Source organism: Cupressus sempervirens, chromosome 5 (assembly GCF_028749045.1).
Source record: "Cupressus sempervirens isolate cs-2001-9-10 chromosome 5, ASM2874904v1, whole genome shotgun sequence".
Lineage (NCBI taxonomy): Eukaryota > Viridiplantae > Streptophyta > Pinopsida > Cupressales > Cupressaceae > Cupressus > Cupressus sempervirens.
Genome location: NC_143122.1, coordinates 798,358,311 through 798,380,565, shown reverse-complemented (window position 1 = coordinate 798,380,565; position 22,255 = coordinate 798,358,311).

Genomic DNA, 22,255 nt, shown 5'->3' with positions numbered 1-22,255 from the left:
CTTACTTAACATGGGAGTCATTTCATTATGTGAGACTGGATAATGAAATGAAACCTCCATATTCTAGGCTAGCTCCTATTAGATTTTTCAGTGATAACCTCTAAAGCTTAATAAAATTGTCAGGGAAAGGGAAGAGAATACTGGAAGTAGACCTAAAACTTAAAGCTTAAACTAAGAAAAGGAGGTGATACACCAAAGTGATTATGAAGACATAAATCACATGACAAAGAGGATTATATAGCTTATATGAAATGCAAATAAAACACAACTTACTGTAAAGACTTGCACAAATGATTTATGATAAGGTTCCAGTATTGAAACGACAAAAGAAAGACAAACTAACATCTCACTTTGATCAATTTCACCTATAAACACATATCATAACCTACAAATAAACTTACTTTTCTACAAACAGGTGCTAGAATGAGACAGAAAAAACAAGGAATAAGGAAAATTCTCAAGTTATTCTCTCAAATCACTCATAAAATGCACACAAGACTTGCAGAAAGAAAGAAGGCTTCAACACTTAACATAAAATAACATCATCACACTATTGTCATTTGTATTATGTCTCCAAAAGATGAATTGTAGACTCTGCAATAAAGCTTAGGACTCTGAAAATGAGTCTCTAAAACTCCTCATAAAATCAGAACTCCCCAAAATGAGTTACAAAAACTCAATAAGTACCATGCCCAACTGTTTGGGTCATATGTAGAAAGATAGCCTAGAAAAGAGGGGCTGGAAACATGTAAAATAATGGTCTTTTTCTCAAAAAGCTCCATTCAGTCATAAAGTACCCTATGACTTGCTAAAAATATCTCTAAAACAGGCTTTAATAGTTAACAAATGTCATTTAACTGTTATGATGAGGCCAAACTCGACCCAGAAATCCTATTTTTTCTCTATAGGTTCCCAACTGATTCTCCTCTTTAAGGCCATGACATGACTCACCTTTTGCATTAAACATAGAAAAATATCTAATGACTTATAATTACATCATTAAATATTTCTCTTTTACAGTAATAATTATGCAAAAGAAATAATTTAAAATAATGTTCTTGCATTTTGAATAAGAAAATAATATTAAATGATTAGAACTAATCATTTAAATATTATTTCTTTATTATAATTATGTAAAATAACAAGTAACATTACTAACTTTACAAAGCCTCTAAGACATTAATAAAACTTGCAACCTCACTCATCGCAAATACATTTTTTTTTTCAAAAGGATATAAAATCCCATGAAAAATCATGGACTCCAAATGGCAATTCATTTTGAAAGAGGGTATGAATATTTTGATTACCCTAAAATGAGTTCATTTTATATTGTTTATTTTGGAGTTCTGGAAGCTATAGGATGAGGGTTTCAAGTCTGAAGAGGTCATTTTATCTGGATTTTTTTTGCGTATTGCTTGGTCTTTGAATTATTTTCAGTTTCCCGTGACTGTGCACCTTCCATTGTAGCCGCAGAGGTAAGAATTTAGATTTTTTGAATTTGATGTTATCATGAATGATAATGAAATTTGTAACTGTTGAAAATGTAGTTTCTCTGATGTAGCCGATCAGCTCCTTGCTTTGACAGATTAAGGTTTTTGTTTCTGTTAATTCCTTAGCTGGAAATGAAGATGTAAAATCTTTTTCTGTTGACTGTGGATGTTCTATCTCTACTGAATCTTATTGCATGGGCTCCTATTTGTATTTTGGATGCCGCAATGAAAAATACTGTTGGAAGTCTCTTACTTTGCCACCATGAAAAATGAAACTTGCTATTTTATGGTTGTTTGTTGTTAGGTTTTCTAGGAATATGCTTACATATAGGTTTTTATAATAATTTCATTTATCCAAAACCCAAAACACGAGTTCTCCTGTAGGTGAGCTGGAAGATCATTTCTAGCATTGTGACTTTGATTAGAAACATGATGACCATCCTCTAGAATATTTTACTTTTTTTCTCTTTTGCATCTGCAATACCACCAATTTGTGGTCTTTAATATGCTCCATTTCAGGCATGCTTTAAGGATTGGTATCGCCCTTAAAAGCATCAACAATTTCTTTTTCATTTGGAGATTGTAGAGGCACAAAAGCTTCTAAAGAGAGTGAATGAAATTGTACCATATGATCTCCACCTTGTTTATTATTCTCTGTTCAATAGTGCCTGCTTCCTTTTGTTTTAATGTCTTGATCTGATCCGTGTAGAACACTATCAGCTGCGACCTCACTATTTAAGACATTATTGAAGAATGAATGTTTCAAAAACTTTATTGCAGATGGTCTCTTTAATGGATCCTTTTCCAAACACTTAGCAACCATTTCCAGGAAAGGCTTAGAAATCTTCCTATTATTGGAACCTTTGAACCTTCCTCTGAGTAAGCTTAATCAAAGCAAATCTCATTAATGTTGAAATGTTGTATTTGAGCAACTATTATATTGGCACTTTCCTCTAGTTGGCGATTCAAATAGTATGAAAAAAAAACTATAGTAGTCTGATGGGCTATGAGTAGTATTCATACTTATCTTTTCATGTTTGTTGAGATGGTACCCACCTGTGCAATTTCTTCAGATGTGCTAATCAGCCTTTGTAAACTTTGTAGCTATATAGCTTTGTTTTAATAACCATAATCCGGCCCCAAGTTCCATTGTCAATTTCACAACATCTGCAAAAAGTTCCACACCCTACAACATTGTAGATTGAGCTTTAAGCCCAAATTTGATTTCTTTAACAACATAATTTTTGCTTCAGCTAAAACTGCTGGCACCCTATTCATCTATTTTCTCCCATGCTTGAGAAAGCTACATTGATGTTTCCCTAAATTTCACACCACACTCTTGATTTATAGGACCACTTGCAAGGTCAAAGGCTACATCTAAGGATTTATGCTCAGGATTTTAATTGATATTTGAAAGATGATATCAACTATAATAATTGTAGCTCTTTGATTGTTTCATAGTAAAATTTCAATAAAACACCACCTACAACAATATAGTAGCTATCTTTTGTGAGCTCACAGTAATTGTATCAAAATCTTTGTCATGGCAATCTGCTGTTTGTATTGCTCTCATACCAAAGCATGTATGTTTCAGTTTGATAAGAATTTTGCAATTTCATCATTTCTTTGCTGTAATCTTTTCTATCATGTTTTATATCTTATGAGGTTCAAGCATGGGCTCATGACGCTCACAATAAATTTTATTTCTTTCTTTCAGTTTCTTTTCTATTTGAAATGCATCAACAGATAGAATATGTCATTGTAGAGATAGTTAGTCATTGCTTAGATCCTTCGGGATCTAACATCAGTTGCTTCCATGTTTTTGCAGATGCTGGATATCATGGAACTCGGAGCTGGATGAGTGCACCAGATAGAGGGTTTATAACCATTCAAAGCAACAGGCAATGACTGGTTATCTCTACTCCTCTTTTCTTTCATTCATATGTATCTGTTTATATATTTTGTTATGAAAGAAATTTAATACAGTGAGCTATACTCACGGCTTGTGTGAGATTTTTTTTTGTTTAGCATATGACCTCATTTCATTGTTTGAAAACATCAATGTACATTTGAAAATAAATAAATACAAGGACATTTCTATTATTTGAATGAAATGAAAAGCACTTTTGTATTTTCATTGCAGTATGCTCAAAATTTTACACATGTGCAAAATTTTACGAACAATAATTCAAGGTAATGAACTTACTTTTATCTCTAGTCATGTGATGTGAACACCCACTATCAATGATCCATCTGTCATTCTTCTTCACACAAGACACAAGTGCAGTTGCCTCATCTTCATCAAATTTGTCCTTCATTGCAACATACACCACTTCATCATCATGTTCATCAGATTCATTTCTTGTTTCCTCTTCAGCAATATAGCAAGACTTCTTGCCTTTGTCTTTGTAATCTTTGTTGTCTTTATCTCTTCCACTTTTGTACTTGTCACCACCTCTGTAGTTCTTCCTCTCTAGACATCTACTAGCAATATGACCAACCTCATTATAATTGAAACAATTGATAGGTAGTTTACCTTTAAACTTTCCTTTACCTCTATGAAATCTCCTTGCCAATAGTGCTTCAAGTTGATCTACATCCTCCTCATCTATCTCACTATCACTAGACAAATATTTTGTCTTTTTCTTCTTCTTCTTCACATTAGGTTCCTTTAATGACAATTTAGCTTTGAAAGAAAATTCAATATTTTTAGGTTCGTAATTATCAAAATTAGATAGCTCAAAAGCATTGAGTCTACCTACCATACCTTCAAGAGTTAGAACATTCCATGGTACACATCTTAGTTCTTGTATTGCATAAACTCTAATAGCATATATAGGCAGCAATGTTCTCAAAATTTTGCTTAGTACTGTATCGTCATCTATTGTACTAGTAGCTCCTCTTATTGCATTAACAATATCTTTTATCCTAGAGCAATATTGAACAATATTTTCACCTTCTTGCATTCTCATATCATCAAACTTATCTTAGAGACTCTCAACTTTGGCTCTTAGAACATTCTTGTCACCTCCATAGATAGTGTGTAGAGCATCCCACATTTTCTTTGTACTGTCAAGACTTTTGATATCATCAAACTCAACATAGCTTAGGGTAGAGACAATCTCCAACATTGACTAGTTGTGTTCTTTCTTCTTTTTTAGATCCCCAGCAATTAAGGCTCCAACAAGATCAACATGCTCAATAGAAATGGTAGATTGTGCATGATCTCCAAGTCCTCCAAGATGTAGCTTCATCAAAATTTACCATGCAGGAAAGTTATCTCTATTAAACTTGGGTACTTCTTTTTTTGACATTTTGATATTTGTGCTTCTACTAACTTCAAACTAGTCCTTTTAAGTAGATGGCTTTGGTACCAATTGTTGGAATTCTTTAGAATAATTGAGAGGGGGAGTGAATCAATTATCCAAGGTCTAGATTTACTATTAATTTTTTTCACATTTTAGTGAACCTGTTGGTAAACAAATTTTTTCTTTCCAATTTTGATGCTCAGATGCCCTAATTTGTGAACAATATCTGATTACAATAGTTGGAAAGTTGCTTCTAAGAAGACTAACTTCCATCTGAGTTATTAGGTACAACTCCCTATTGCAAATTTGCAATGAATTTTGATTGTTCCTAGATCTAATGGGGTATGTTCTTAACTCGAGAACAAGAGAGGTAAACAGAGCTAAAATTATGCAAGATTTAACTCAAGCAAGAAATGATTTCAAAAGATTAACTAAGTTTATGAATTCACACATCCTATGAACTCATTGGATTGAATAATTCTAAATTGCATACTAACTACTACTAAGTTGAAATTACTAGAGACTAAATTGTAGAGAAAGGAAAACTAAATTGCAGGAAAACACCTAAAAGATCTTTTTTGAACCTATGATGACAGTACTTATCATGTTTGGTTCACTGCCTCAAAATAGGAGAATGAAGCTTTGTTATTTCCTTGTTTTAATTTAGATAAAAGAGAAGATAAACCATTAACAATTAACAAAATTGGAACATAAAATAATTGACACAAAGTAACATTCAATTGACTCTGCAACATCAAGTACTTCACACCAAAAATTAGCCGACCCTTCATTAATTTTTCAATCTCATACATATAGGATTCTGAGATGACTGTTACAAAGGAAGTTCAATCGGTTCATCTCCTCCAAAAATGACAAATGGCCAAGAGTCCATTTATTCATTACAATGATTACATGGAAATATGAAGGAGGTAGAATATGAATCACTTCACCTTCTTTCCTTTTTCTACCTTTGTCCTATAGGCCTTGGTGGCAACAATGATTGGAATTAGCTCTTCGTGCCTATGGACATGTAAATTAGTTTATCTCAAGAGCCATTTAGAATGCTCTCGGGCCATATCTTTGATAGTGCCCAACCTATCTTGTAATTCTTTCATGGCCACATGCACACATCCACCAAGCTTCTGAAGTTCGAAGACTCTATTTTGGCGACCAGAAGCTATTCCTATCAGAACATCTATGAAATTAGAGAAATTTGTCTACATGAAAATTACTCCAATGATCGCCTTCCCTTGCCCAATAAACTGCGAATCTATGTGCAAACCCCTTAAGAGTTCATAGTCTCTATCTTGCTCCTTCTGTACTTTGGCTTCAGTTTCTTTAAGTCCCTCCTTTGCCTCCATGATTATTTTAGACTTGAACTGCATGCTCTGAAACTATTCAACTAAGGGCTCATCTCCTTTAGGCAAAATCTTTGCTTCAACAACCTCCTTTGCCTTCATGTGGATGATCATCTTCAACAAGGAAACATAATCATCACTCTTGGTTTTCTCTATAGCCAAGGTGGCTCTATTTGATGATATGTTATCCTTCTCCATTTCCAACCTCAATATAGCATTACCCATCTACTCTATAATGGAGAGTCCTTCAATCTTGATTTTCCCATTCTACTCTCTACCGATTTGCCCAAAGTGCTTATCTTCCTGGAGTTGGGAGATGAGTGCTTGAACATTTGCAGTGATGGGATCACTAGTAATAGGCATCCCAGAGATGCTTGCCAATGGGGTGACCAATTTCCTAATGAAGCCATTCAACTCTTGTATTTCCATCTTCATTCTGACCTTTGATAATTTAAGGCTTTCCAATTGTCGTTCAATCACCTTGTTTGTTGACTTCCATAAACAAACCTTGGTGTCATGCCTGGATTCTCTAGGATCTATAGAATGCAAGGAAAATTTGTCTATAGACATATCTTCAAGTCTTCCTTCCTTGGTAGGCTTCATAATTTCCATGGTCAGATACCCTATTTCAGGGTCTTGTCCAAGGATGGATAAGGTCTTCTACTTCTTGATCTTGTTCAATGCCGATCCAGATTAGATAGCAAGAGACAGAGTATCTTTGTTAGGGGCTCCTTCATCCTTCCTCTTTCTTGTTTTATCTAAGGTGTCCTCCAACCATGAATCTATGCTTATTACCTTGGAGGCAGTCCCAAGAGAGTCTATGCTAAACATCTTTCTTTTGGCTAGAGTGATTACTTTCGCAATTGAAGAAAAAAGATTCTTCAGAGTTTATGAAACAAGCTATGAAGAACCTTGGCCCTTCTCTTCTCCTATAGACTTCTTCACTACTTCATCAGATCCAGTGGATTCATTCTCACTGCTTCCACCATCTCCCAAATCCACCACTTGTACATGAGGGCTACTTGGCAAGAGAAGTGTAGGACTCATAGATGGGACTGGACTGCTATGAGGTGAAGGGGGAGGAGTGGCCACACTATCTTTTGCTTCTTTTTCCTTCTTCTTCTCTACTTCTGACGGGGATTTGATTACTATGAGGGAGCCATCCTAGCAAGTTTGAGCAAGGGGAATGCTCTTGTTGGGAGGTTGATCACCTTTGCCTGATGGTTGGGCTAGTCCTTGAGTGATAGCTAGCGTTACACCTGATGTGCCACCTTGAGAGGAGGAAGCTTTCGTAGCTGCTAGAGAGGCTTGAGATGTGGCACTTTTGCTTCGGCTCTTCCTTGCTATGGTCCATTGGATCCATTTTCTGGTCCTTTTGATAATCTAGGCCATCATAACATTTAAATCTTCTCCTGCATCTTTGTAAGGTTCATAACTAATAGGAGTGCCTCTTAACTTTGTCAGATAGGTGTTACTATACATATTCTGCCCATCATCTTCAACTCCTTCAACATCAAGATTAATTTCATACTTCTTCACTTGATCAACTATAAGCCTGGCGAAAGCATGGTCGCGACTCTCAAACTTGTCTCTACAATCAGCCCAATAGTCTTCTATGGTGGTGATATGTTTGATCACACTTCCAATTTGTAGAAAATCTCTTGCATACCCATTTGGATCAAACATAGGTCTCAAGACCTCATACATCTCCAACTTGTATTTCATCTTGAACTCCTTTAGCATGTTCTTTGCATCAGAATGGGACTCACAATTGAAAGCTCCCACATTCATAGTGAACTCATAACCTTTCTTCTTTAAGCTTCCACTCAGCACGTTCACTTGAATTGCTTGTCTCACGATCTTGATCAACACAATCATATCACTTGGGTATCTCGATAGCTTCAAGGGGAATTCGTCAAAAGCTGCAAGACACAAATACAAAAAGGATGAGGACTGGATGAAATAGCTCCCAAACTGACTAATAGCCACCATAGCTTCAGGGTTGAATCTCTTCTCTGGGCATCCCTGGAGCTCCTTGCAAATTCTCATGGTAAATGCATCATTAACTCTTATATACTCTGCATAACTATTTTCCAATTGTAAACATGGGTAGAATTCATAAGACTTCACATCATCAGGAAAAATTTCCACCCTTGGGAGGCCTGGCCATAATTGTAGAGAAGCTAACATGTAAATGAGGAAAGAAGACATATAGAATGTGTTGTAGAATTTTTTAGCACAAAGAGCATTGGATAGATTCTCGCTTAGCTCGTAAGCCCAATCAATATATTAGATGTCAGAACAAATGACTTGCACCAAGAAGAAATATTGCTCAAAAAAGTTCAAAGCTTTTACCTCACCTTTCAATCTGTGCAAGAGAACCATGATGTCGACAATCTCAGGTTTGAGATTAGTCCCAAACAGAGTTTGAGGAACCTTACTCTTAATGCTCTGTGGCTTTTGGAACCATGATTGCATGATCTTCTTTCTCTAAATCATCTTCTTCATGGAGAATTTAGAAATGACACCTCCAAATGTTAAATCTAAAAATTCTTCCTACTCCAGAACTCAAAGGCAATTTACCATAGCTTGCCTATCAAGAGAGATCAATACTGTGTTATTTGGCAATACAATTTGCCTGATGTTTGGATTATCATGATTTATGCAGTCATAAATTAGTCCAAGAGCCTAGACTACAACTAGAAAAATAGCTGCCTCAATTAGCCTACATCCTTGAAGCTTCTCAGTAATGGGATGGATTGGCTCTGGTCTTACTCTCTTATGAAAATCTTGCATGTCAAAGAAATGAAGAGAAGTGTCCGTGAAATTCTACAGTGAAGCCTTAATTCCACTCAACCCATTGAAACCCACAAATCTAGTTGCCATTCTATTTGAGAATGAATTTCAAATTCTAGAAAAGAAAAGGATAGCAAGTGCACAAATACTAGCTTTTCGAAAAAGGTTGTGTAAATTCACAGAATAACAGTTCAAGCAAGAGTAATAATTTTGCAACTGTTCATGTCTCCATCTTTATAGGAGCTTCAATCCATTCGTTGATCTTCTGAATTTGTGCCACACGAATGAATTGAAGGAGTGGTCCGTTGAAGTAGTAAATGCAAGGCTTTAATGAATATCTTAGTGTCTTTTCACTTTTCCATTGGCCCAATGGTAATTTTATATCCTCCCACACTTACTTTCCCATTTTCCATTAAGTTTTAGAAAGTCACAAATAGAATACTCCTTAAGAGAATACTCGTTGAGTCAAATTCTATTTTAGTAACTTTTTCCTACAACAAGTAGGATACTTCTATCGTCATCTTTGGAAGTTTTGTGTACAATCTATGGGTCCAATCCGCTTCCAAGTTTAATTTTCTTTAAAATCCAAAAAATTGTACTCATCGGTTGAAAACTTGTCGAGGAGAAGAAAATTTTCATTTGCTCACCCAGGCTTCCATCTTACTTCACCTTTTGAACCTAGTTTCCTTTGGGTTTGGAAATGTCTAAAGTGAGTGAAAAAATCCATTAGGGGCCCACCTTTTGTTTACTTTTCTTCAAAATTTCCTTTTTCTTAAAACCAACTTTATGGGTAGAAAACTTGTTGAGGAGAAGTTGATTTTGAGTTTTTTGCCTAGAATGATTATTGGAGCTATGAGGAATCCTGGATACTTCCTGAGGTAGATAGTCATTAAGGGAAAGGGAAATTATCATAAGGTACTTCATTATTGTATTATCTTGACCCACATGTATCATTTTGGACTCTTTGCAGAAAATCATCTTCATGGGTTGAAAACTCGTCGAGGAGAAGACAAAATTTGGATTTCTGTAAGCTTCTATTTTCATTGAGTAAATGGTGAACCACAAGCAGATATAACTTTGCAAATGATCTTTGCATGAGCAATGTGAATTTTCATCGGATTAGGTACTAAGCTACCCACAAAAATCCCTACTTCAAAAAGGAGAACCACCCGGCTATGAGATGTGGAGAAGGGTAGAATGGAAAATTTGATGAAAACTCATTCCACCTAGGGGTCTTAGACCTAGACTTGAACACACCTAGGACCTTACTAAAACACAAATTTCCACTTTACTAATCGGTTAGAGGAAGAAAAGTGGGACAATAGAATCCATAAAACATTATCATCATGCATGCATCCATAAGATTATTCAATCACTTAAAACTTGTAGGTTGCTGTCAAATCAATTTGCAAAAATGTAAACATAAAAACATAACAGATTCAATAACACACTTGACACAATGATTTATGTGGAAACCCAATTTCAGAAAAACCACCAGTAACATGCTGCTCTTTCTCACTTTTCTGAAGTGATGACTTGTGAAAGGCTAGCCCTGTTAAAGGTTACAATGCACACTATTAAATGTGACATGGTTAAAGGATTTCAATCACCCTATTAGGAGTGAGCCTTGTTAGAGGACTTTAGACGATTCACTTGGAATGCCACCTAGCTAAAGGATTTACAAATGACTGTTAGGTCAACCTTAATCCAAAGGATTTACCCTAGATTGATACAATCATTAGAGAGTAACAATAAGACTTGATCTGATAACAACTTACAACTCCATTTGTAGATTAGAGATCTCTATTTCAGTCCTCCATTCTTCTTGGCTTTCACACAATTCAGCTATGATAGCTTGTTCACCCTTCAAGCATCTATACCCTTTAACCTTCTTGCTTAACTTTCCAATGTAGACTCTTCACTTAGGTCACTAAATGAAGCAATACCCTTGACTCCTTGTCTTCCTTAGGTTCTCGTACATGAAAACCTTTTCTTCTGACCAACCATCTCTATAAATAAAGAATTAAGATATTTTGTCATTCATTCTCCATCATCCAATTTAGATTTAGGACAGATTAGGTAGGATTCAATAAATCTACCCCTTATTTCATTTCATTCCCTTCTAGAAACTTCTCCTTCAATCCTCTTTGAGTTCACCTCATAACAATTTACCATGAATTCTGTGTCACTAGCTCATCAATCTTATCTTCCACATGGTTCACACAATCCAAGAAAAAAAACTTTTTAGCTCAGATCCATCAAATTTATGATCTTTCTAATAATGCTAACACTCGACATTAACTAGCTTCTAATGTTCAACACATACTATGTTTCTCAACATCCACTGTAAAATCACTCGACACAAACTAAAGTTTACTGGTGCTCAGCATCAACTAAACTTTACTTCACATCAAATATTTTACTCAGCTTACACTAAAATTGATATTTCTCAACTCCAACTAATTTTTTGCTCAACTTACACTAACTTTTCTTGGCACCTACCATCCAATTGGTCAAGCTTGGCAGACAAACTTTGTTCAATTTGTTTTTCTAAACTCTCTCAGTGTAACCAACCTTTGCAACCTTAAGTATATTATCAATGCATTATGATATAACTATCTTAGTTTATTCTTGTACTCCTTTTCATATCATAACTCAACCTTTCCTCTAGGTGTTATTGTTGCATCATTTTCATCAAATTCTCTTCATCAATCAAGCAAGTGATAGCACTTAAATCATATAAGCAATTGTCTTACTAGCAAATAGCAGGTTTGACATCAGTGAAAAAACAATGATTGAAACACATTTATCATACTTGTGTCAATCTATTTTCAACACAATAATCTTGATATCAAATGTGATATTAAATTTTTTGAGTACTTGGTGGCTATCAAATGTCGATATTCTAGGAGACCAATACTCCTTATGTCAAATGTGAAGTCAAATTAATGATGGATATCTTATGATCAATGATATTCTTAATCTTGCTAACTTGATATTACATTGAGGTAATATATATGTTTATCCTCCCTAGCTAAGAGGGAGTGTTGATATTTTATAGCTTTAGTCAGATAAATTTAAAAAAAAAAAAAATTATATATGAGAGATAATTAAATATGAGATAAAGTTTGAGATATAAGTGTAGACACCTAAAAACCTTTAGAAAATAAAGTATTTTTATTTTCTGAAAAATTTCTGATGACATCATCATTTATTAATTAATTAATTAATTTATTTTTATGCCATTAAATCCCTTTATCTTAATTAAAAATATTTAATTAAGGAATCCCTCCCAATAATGTTTAAATCTTATTTAAACATTATTTCCTTATTTATTAATTATTTAATTAATAAATTGACCAAAAAACCTAAAATAAATAAAAAATTTATTTTTTGCCCAAAACTTGGCCAATTTCCTTAAGACCACTAACCTCTTCCAAAATCTCCTAATCCTTCTTTAATTTTGATTAAAGGCTAATCCCATCATTTCCTACCCCTAATCCCAACTCAAAATATTTAATTAAGATTAATTATTAATCTTTATGTTTATTAAAAAAGTTTTAATAAATATCTCCTCAACCCAAACCCTTGAAATAAATAAAACTTTATTTATTTCCTAAAAATCTAATTCATCCTCATCCTAAGAAGTTCTAGACTCTTCTAGAAAGTCTTCATCCTCATCCTAGGAAATTCTAGAGTATTCTAGAAAGTCTTTATCCTCATCCAAAGTCTAGACTCTTCTAGAAGATGTCTTTAAACCTAATCCTAATCCCCTCCTAACCTTGTCACATTCCCTAAACATGGGTTAAGACTTACTAACCCAAGCCAAAGTTAACAAATATCTCCTCCTTCACCCACCCTCATTAAATGCCATCCACTTGCCTATCCTTAAGCAAATCCTAAACCATCCTAATCAGTCCTCTAATCATTTGCACAAGCCTAAGCAAGCTTAAAACCCTCCTAATCAAGCTCAAGTCGAAATTGCTCTCATCTCCCTCAAAATATCTCAACCATAAAACTTTATGAAGCCCACTAGGCCATAAATGACTCTTCCAAGCCCTTTTATTGCTCTTACAAGTCATTATGAGGGTCTTTATGAAGATTTTATCCCTTGAGCCTCCTTTGTTGACTCATCCTTCCCCTTTCCTCCATCCTCTCACCATGTGACATGTGTCACTCCTTGATTGGCTATAAGGAAGCACAATCCATGTGCTCTCCTCTCATGCAATCTGAGCCCTCCATAAGCTTTTTCCCACCCTTGCATCTTAGCCCTCAATCCCTCAAGCCTTTTGCCTATAAATTGGATCCTTCCCTTTTGAAAAATAACACAATCCATGAAGTAAAGTCATAACGCCATTTTGAGAAGCCATTTTACATCAAAACCATACACTCACACCCAAATTCCAACTCCATTTGAAGCACTTTTTGAAGCATAAAGCTTGAGCATACATCCTATCTATTTAGACAAAGCTACTCAACAAGAGAGCTTCTCATTGTGAGAGCCCATTAATGGCTCATATTCTCAATTGAGAGCTCATCTTAGTCTATCTTGAAGTTTATGAATTTTGTTTAGTTTGTAGAAGCTTTATTTAAATTTAGTTTCTATTAGCATACTAACATTGCTCATATACATTTTGGCACGCCCGGTGGGACCCCGCATGGGTCATCTTCATTAGCTTTTTTAGTCAAGTTTTGTATGTCATTTGCTGATTTTGGCTAATTTTTCTTGTTTTTGTGATTGGTAGGATTGTATAAATTGGTTTTGTAGGTCCACATGAGCATGAAGAAGACAAAGGAACTCATAGTCTATCTCATAGCATTTTTAAATTTTTCAAGCTTATAGGTGGACAAAGCACTTGGAATTCTTCTTCCTCTTCTTGTCTATATTCTTCTTATTCCATCTACTTCTTCTTCTTCTTCTTGTGGGAGATCTTGGCCCTTTTTTTTTTAAGGAATCAAAATCATATACACATCTTTTTAGTGCTTAAAATGAACCCCCAAATCATACTTAAATCCATTAAAAAATTAAAAATTTGCAAAAAAGAAAAAATCTTTTAACAAGTGAAACTAAACCAATCTAATCATTTGCATCTTTGCAACATCAAGGTTTTAGATGCATTCATGCAAAGTTAGGAACACTTCATTTTTGGAAATTTAAAAAGAACTTCAAGTTTCCATTTCAAAAGGTTCAAAATCAAATACTAAGTGCACACTAAAATCTAAATCAAACTCAAAGCATCAATCAAGGATAAAATGAACCTCATTTGCAAATATTTTAAAGTTCTTTTAAAAATCTCATGAAAACTAAGAGTCCTAAATGGTTTCCAAAAATTGTCCTAAAAGTTTTTTTATTTGTTGCAAACAAATGTCTTGTTGCAAAATCTTGAATGTTTCTTAGTTTTTTCATGCATCAAAACAATCTAGGAATATCATTTTTGGGCTTAAAACATGCAAACTAGAACACAAAATCTTGAATGAAAAGCAAAGTCCAAAGAGTCATTTTTATTTTTGAGTCCAAAAACAATCTTGAATGATCTAAGGTTAAAACAAAGCACTTCAAAGTTCTTAAAACAACACACAAAATCTCAATCTTGAATGCTCAAAGGAAAAAAACTTGAATGTTTAATCACTTGTCTTTGAATGCATGTTGCTAAACACACTCTTGAATGCCATGGATTAAAATCAATTTTTCCTTGAATGCATGATTAAAATAACAAATCCAATCTTGAATTCTAAGGATCAATTAACCATTGCAATATCAAACACTTCATTTGGAGCTTTTAAAAATTGAACAAAAGAAATCTCTTTTTCACATGCAATTTAGGCAAAGTATGATTTTTGGACATTTAAGAAACTTCGTTAAGTTAAACACAAATTTGCAAAAATCAATTTGAGTAGTTCCTTGGACTCACCTCTTTTCTAATCACCCATCAAATATTAACCATTGGTTGCAATCTCAGCGCCATTCATGGGGATGGGTCTACTTGAAAAAGGTGTTAAATGTTCCACAATCTAACTCACTCACTTGGTCTTTGAACGTTTGCTTTAACTTTATCAAAATTTTTAAATGACCAAAAATATAGATTAAATCGATCACACTTCATTTGGGTACTAAAATTGAACAACTATTGATGTGGAGGGCCTCCGGGCGCGCGCTTGACAAATCGAGTCTCACACATCTTTGCTTTGGGCTTAAAACAAAATCACACCAACTCTTGAATGCTTTAAAGGAAATTAATTGATACTTGACGTAGAGGGCCTCCAGGTGCGCGAGTTTGCTTTTGTTGACCCTAACTCTTCTTCTTGTTTGCATTCTTCGATCGATTTACTTTTGTTGGCGCTTCAAGTTGGAATTGAACATTGTCTCTTAAACATGAGTGCTTGCAAAGTCTAGATTAGCACACATAAGAGTCAGTTGGTAAAAGAACAAGCATGTTTTTTTTAGCCCAAGGTCATCCAAGTCTTCTCTCCCCTTGTCGTCTTTCGAGGCCATCTTGGGTGCATAAGATTAGGATCCAAAACCTTGTTTCTTTTTAGGAGGCCTGCTTGGGGATTTCATCACCCCTTGGATGACCTGAACTCCCTCGTTCCGACAGAGTATAAGAATCGGGAGGTGAATCAAAAGACACCTCTCTTGGGATCAAGATTTTGTCACTCAGGCTAAGCCTCAAGGAAATTTATACCCTTGAGAAGTGAAAGAGGAGAAGTGGGTTACCGCTCCTCTCGGCTATGTGACATCTTTTTGGTTTCATCTACGGATTTGGGCCTCACATACCTTGGGTATATCGAGGACTCCTTAGCTAAACCAACTGTCAGCCTTGTAAAAAACCATCTAGGATGTTAATGTGTTTGAGGTGACTGATCGAAACATTTGTAGAACATACACACTCCTTGGCGCAAGTATCACTTTCTGAGAATCAAAAAATTCTATCTAGTTGTTTCTATCTATTGCTTGATCTTTTATTTGTTGAATGAATGTTTGCCAAACTTGGTCAATCCTAGCTTAGGGTATACTTAGCGTAGTCACTGCCTATTCCAGAAATTGAATGCGTTGAAGAAAAACAATCAAGGTCTCTCAAAGCGAAGCAGATTCAAGAATTCATGTCAGAGTAACCCAAACCCAAACCTAAACAAAAGTTTCACAAAGTTAAACTCAAGCCATCTCAGGCATACCAAGAACTTTCAGCCAAGAGAAAAGAAATAACACCAAGCCCGCGAATTGCCAAACTCCACAAAGTAGAGGACAAAGTTGCTGACAAAGCACTTCAAGAGGCTTGGTTAGAGCGCACCATCAAATTTAGCCAACATCCAGGAGTTAATCCTGCTTATGCCTTACCAACTAGGCATGATTTCTATGATTAGACACCCTTGTTTCTCCACATCTTCTTGGATAAGCTTCACTTTAGAGTCATCTTTGTAGAAAAGCCAACCATCTTAGGTTATCCCCTTAAGCATTATTAGCTCATCCATCTCATTTAGAATCAAACCATCTAGCCAACAATCCAAAAACTGCACATCTAAGCTTTCAAAATTGTTGTCACCTTGCTAAAAATTTTCCATTCCTAAAAACTTTCAAAACCACCAATCTCACCAAGGTTATCCCTTTTGACAAAGCTTTGTCTAGGGTAATCTAGCTTTGCCACTTGTTATCCCTCATCACCTTGAGCTAAAGGTTGGGATCCACAAGTGGTCAATCTCGTGTTCTTCCTAAAGGATCATCAGTCTATCCTTAAGTTGACACAATCACCACCAAGCTTGCACATAGGAAAGTAGACCTTTTGTGCTTTGGCAACATATCTTTGAAGTTAGAATCCCAAACCCAATCCTCCTTAGGTTTTGTCATATAGCTTTGCCTCAACCTAGGAAATCATTTGCATAGAAAAGCCTTCCCCCTTTTGCATCCACCAGCATTTGTTGCATCTCATCCCTAGGAGCATTTTTCATGCCACCCATCACTCGCTTAGCCAAGAAGAAAGAAACAATGGAGCCCTATAATTTGGATCGAACAACCTCACCCCCCTTGAGCACTCAGCCATCCTTCAGCCCAAAGAAAGCTATGCCATAACCTACTGACATTGAAGCTTTCATGAACCAACCAGGAAATGCAGTATTTGGTAAACACCATTATAGACAAGAACAAAGAGACAATCATGGCTAATTTTCAAAGGGACAATGTAGGAACCTTTGACTTTGGAAGACCCCCTCCATTATTAGATCCATCTCACCCGTTGTTTGGGCAACTGCCACCACCCATAGGCTCTTATGATCCAAATTATCCTCAATATATGCCAAAAGAAGAGCCTCCAGCCAATCCATATGATCCAATAGACCCAAACATACCATCAACCACCCAAGTTGAAATCTCCATGCCGCACGCCAACCCAACCACCACCACTCCATCCTTGGTTCATACCTCTCCGCTCCAAACCCCCTTTACCCAAAACACCTCACCGTTCACACCCTTCACTATTGTTGCTGCTGCTCCCCAACCTAGCCTTCCAAATCCACCCATCTCCCAAATCAGTGCTAGCATCTTTGGCCAGCCTTAGCAATATACAATAGGGATGTCGCCCATGGGGCCAAGTAATAAACCTTTCATCACCCCCGGCTTGTTCACCACAGCCCAAAGCACAATCCCATCATTTCCATTAGGTCTTGGAAGCTTAGTGCCATCAGCCACAAATCCACAAGCTACTACCCTCACTCAACAAAGCTATCAAACCCCACAAGCTACTACCAATGTTTTGCCTAGCTCTAAAGTGACCCAAGCTCCCACCACCACTCTACCAAGCTTCCAAATCCAGCCGCCAAGCTATCAAACCCCATCAATTCCATTTCCTAGCTTTGAAATCCCACCACCTCCACCACCAACTAATCCATTACCTCCTATTACCAACTACTTTTCAATGCCACTTCTAGGAGGTAACCCACCAATCCAGCCAACCACCAATTATTTGCAGGTACCATCCCAAATGGGGGCGCAACCCACATACCTTGGTCAAACCCCACAAGCCCCCCGATCCTTTCCCCAAGCTTCACAACCATCTTATACCTTACCTCTACAAAGCAATTCATTTATCCCACAGCCAGCTTATGTTCCTCAATCCCAACCTCAAATCCCATATAAAAAACAAGCCTCGCAGCACATGCATCAATATGTGCCACATCCCCCTCAACAACCCCTCATCCACTATGCAGCTGCCCAAACAATGTACAATCCCTATCAGCAAATCCCTCATAGCCATCCATATTCAGTGGCCCCATCTAGCGCATACCTACCTCAAGATAGCTCTGAAAGCCATCCAAGAAGGGAATGATCCGAAGACATTCAAGTTTGAGAATGTGTGTCCTTACCCATTTAACAGAGCCATTACCATGACACCATTTCCCAAACACTTTGAGGTACCCAAATTTGACAAATTTAGGGGAAAAGGAGACCCTGTCACACATATCAAAGAATTTTACATGCACTGCCAGGACGTGGCATACAATGATGTCTTCCTCTTGCGCCTTTTTCCCAAAAGCTTGGCTGGACCAGCTCTTGAATGGTTTTACAGAATCCCCTATGGCACAATTAAAAACTTTGCTGAATTATCTGAGGCATTCATAGCCCAATATGCCCATCTTGTTGAAACAGAGCTATCAATAGTTGACCTTGTCCACACTAAGCAAAAAGGTGGAGAAAGCCTTGCTGAATACCTGCAAAGATGGAAAACCCTTACCACCCGCATATCCTGCACCTTGCCAGAGCGCCATGTGGTGAAAATGTTTATTGATAATGCCCATCCCAACTTGGCTCACCAGATGACCATGAATTGTTTGCAGACCTATAAAGATATCAAAGAGAAAGGAATGATCCTTGAGAAAGGACTCATTAAACATGGTGTGGTCAAGATTTACAATGAGGCCAACCAAAATCAATCACATTCCAATGACAAGTCTAGATATTGGAACAAAAACAAGCATGTTGCAACAGATGGCATCACTGACACCAGACATGTGAATATTGTTGGTCCTTCTCACAACCAGTCCAACCCACCCTATCAACCAAACAATTAGCAAGCTATCAACTACCAACAACAGAATAACCATAGCTATCAAAACCAAAATCCAAGACCGAACTTTCAAGGGTCTAGCAATCAAGCTAATGCCATCAATGTAGCTATAGGACAAAAGCCCAGATTCCAACCTACACCTAGAAACTATACACCCCTTGGTGAGCCATTGGATGTCATTTTTGAGAAATTAGTCAAGGAAAACCTCATCAAATTTCCTCCTACCCAGCAAATTGACCCAAGCCAATCCAAAGCTGCATGGTACAAAGACAATGAGTACTGCAAATTTCATAGGGTAAAAGGTCACACTACCCTCAGATGCATGAAACTAAAAGACTATGTGCAGGACCTCATTGATCAGAAGGAAATAACTGTTGGTGCCCAAGCCTCTCCCAATGCAGGCTTACAGATCTATCAAAATGCTTTTCCTCCTCACAACAATCAAAATCCTGGAAAAGCACCTATCCAAACCAACAACAACAACACCAAAAATCGTCAGCCAAACCAACAGCATGGGAAGAACAATGACCACACTTCATCCTATATAGACTATGGTAGCCTTATAGGTTGTATATCCGAGAAAGAGCCTTCTATCAATGTTATCATTATCCAAGGACCAAACAATGAGTGTGCAGTCACCACTCGAAGAGCCTGATTTAACATCGCAGGCCCACCTGTTTCACCAGCACCATCAGCTCCATCAAAAAGCTAGTACAATATCTTGGAACACCTTGGGAACATGCCAGCCCAAATCTCCATTTTAGACCTTCTTCGCACTAGTCCTGTGTACAAGAAAATCCTTGACAGTGCTCTCATAGAATCCTGTGTCCCTTCTGATATCAATGCTATTGATTTTTGTAATCTTGTTGGACACCTTTCATCCTCATGTGCCCTATTGTTCAAACCCACCGACATACCCTTGGTCGAGCCAGATCACACCCTTCCACTTCGCATAGCCATCATGGTATCCAATTTTGCTGTGAAAAGAGTAATGATAGATAATGGATCAGCCTTGAATATTTGCACCCTAAAATTCATAAAACAAGCTGGGTATACTGAGGCAGATATCATCAGTGAGGTTATCACCATCAAAGCTTATGACAACTTGGAAAGAACCACAGAAGGAACTATTTTGCTGCCAATCAAGGTTGGGCCAGTCATCCAAGAAACACTCTGCCATGTTATTGATCTAAACCTACCATTCAACATCCTCCTCGGTTGCCCATGGATTCATGCCATGAAAGCCATTCCATCCACTTACCATCAGTGCGTCAAATTTCCGCATCAAGGCACTGAGGTAACCATCCATGTCGATCTAGAACCCTTTGCTTACTGCAATGTGGTTGAAGCTTCATATACAAACCATTTCCCTGGAATTGATATCGACACATCCATCGCCAGCTCATCCCACATTTGTAATGACCCAAAAACCATCCTCGCCTCTACCTTGTCTACCGTAAAGATCAATAACAAGGGCTGTGGAGAGTATAGTCTGTCAGATGCATTTGCAATTGGAGCACTCCCACTTGATCCACACACCCGTGGACGATCAAAATATCACAAAGCTAAGGAGATTCCACCTCCTCAATACAAACAGTTTGTCCCAACAACCTTTGTATCCTCGAAAATCCCTCTTCATGAGGAGCTCACTCCAGATATCAACAATTGGCTACATAAGGATGCACCTCCAAGAAATCAAGCACGCCTTGATCACTTCAGCCAAAAGTACCCCCAAGAACATAAGCTCATCACTGACAAATGGAACTATCAAGGTGGTGGTCTAGGACCAGAAGAAAGAGGCATGCAATGCCCCATCGAAGCACACAAGTGGCAAACAAATTCAGGTCTTGGCTTTGGCATACCCACAACTGGGGGCACCAATGAGAATGGTCATGCTTTTTCGAACATTCACCGCAACCTTGTCGAAATTGAAGACATTCCTGAGGAAGTTGAAAAGAGAGCCTACGACGATATCCCAGACCACATCTCCCTCAGAGACTCTGTTCTCCAAGAACTATCCATCCACCTCATTGACCTACCACTCACCCATCCACAACTCATAGATTGGGACCAACCAAGCGTCATACACATTGATGAGTTCACATCAGAGGAAGCACTTCTAAGATTCATAGGAGCTGAAACTCCTCACAAGAAAATAAAGCCAGACTGAGCATATATCTATAAGCTAGATCCCAAGGGGTATTTTGGAGAGACTCCCCAACCTAGTTCTGATACACCCAAAACTGGAACTAAGGTGAATCCAAGACTAGTTAAGGTAGCGAAGAGAACCCCTCAGTAGGAAAAACTAGAGTCACAAGCAGAACATGAGGATTTAGCATTGCCTTCTCAAGATAATCGACCAGAGGTGTCTTCTATTCTAATTGAGGATACTAGAGAAGTCAACATCCGTTCTTTAGAGATCCCCAGACTTGTTCACATTGCTGCATCCCTATCACAAGACCAAGCTGATCTCCTCTTTGAGGTCTTAAGAGAGAACATTGGCTGATTTGCATGGTCATATCAGGACATGCCAGGACTTGATCCAAAGCTTGTAGTTCATCATCTTACAGTTGATCCCAAGATCAAGCCCGTCAGACAAAAGCTTAGAAAAATGCACCCCAAGGTGGCATTACTGGTCAAAGCTGAATTAGAAAGAATGTTAGCTGCTAAGGTTATCCGACTTATTGACTACTCAGAGTGGATCTCCAACATGGTCCCCGTCACTAAGCCCTCTGGTGACATCAGAATCTACACTGATTTTAGGGATCTTAACAAAGCTTGTCCAAAAGATGATTTTCCCTTGCCCAGCAGAGATATGATTGTAGATCTTATAGCTGGACATGAAATTCTATCCCTCATGGATGGATTTTCTGGGTATAATCAAATCAAAATTGTAGAAGAGGATCAACATAAGACAACATTCACTACCCCTTGGGGAACCTTTTGTTACAACATGATGCCTTTTGGCCTAAAGAATGTTGGGGCTACCTATCAAAGAGCTATGACAACCATTTTCCATGATCTTATCCATAGCATTTTGGAGGATTATGTGGATGATATCTTAGTTAAATCTCATACATTCATGGATCACCTTGCTGACCTGGAGAAAGTCTTTGATAGGTTAGCCAAATATCATCTCATGCTGAATCCCAAGAAGTGTGTCTTTGGGGTCACATCTGGTAAGCTTTTAGGCTTTATAGTCTCTAAATGAGGTATAGAGATCGACCCCAAGAAGGTCAAGGCTATCT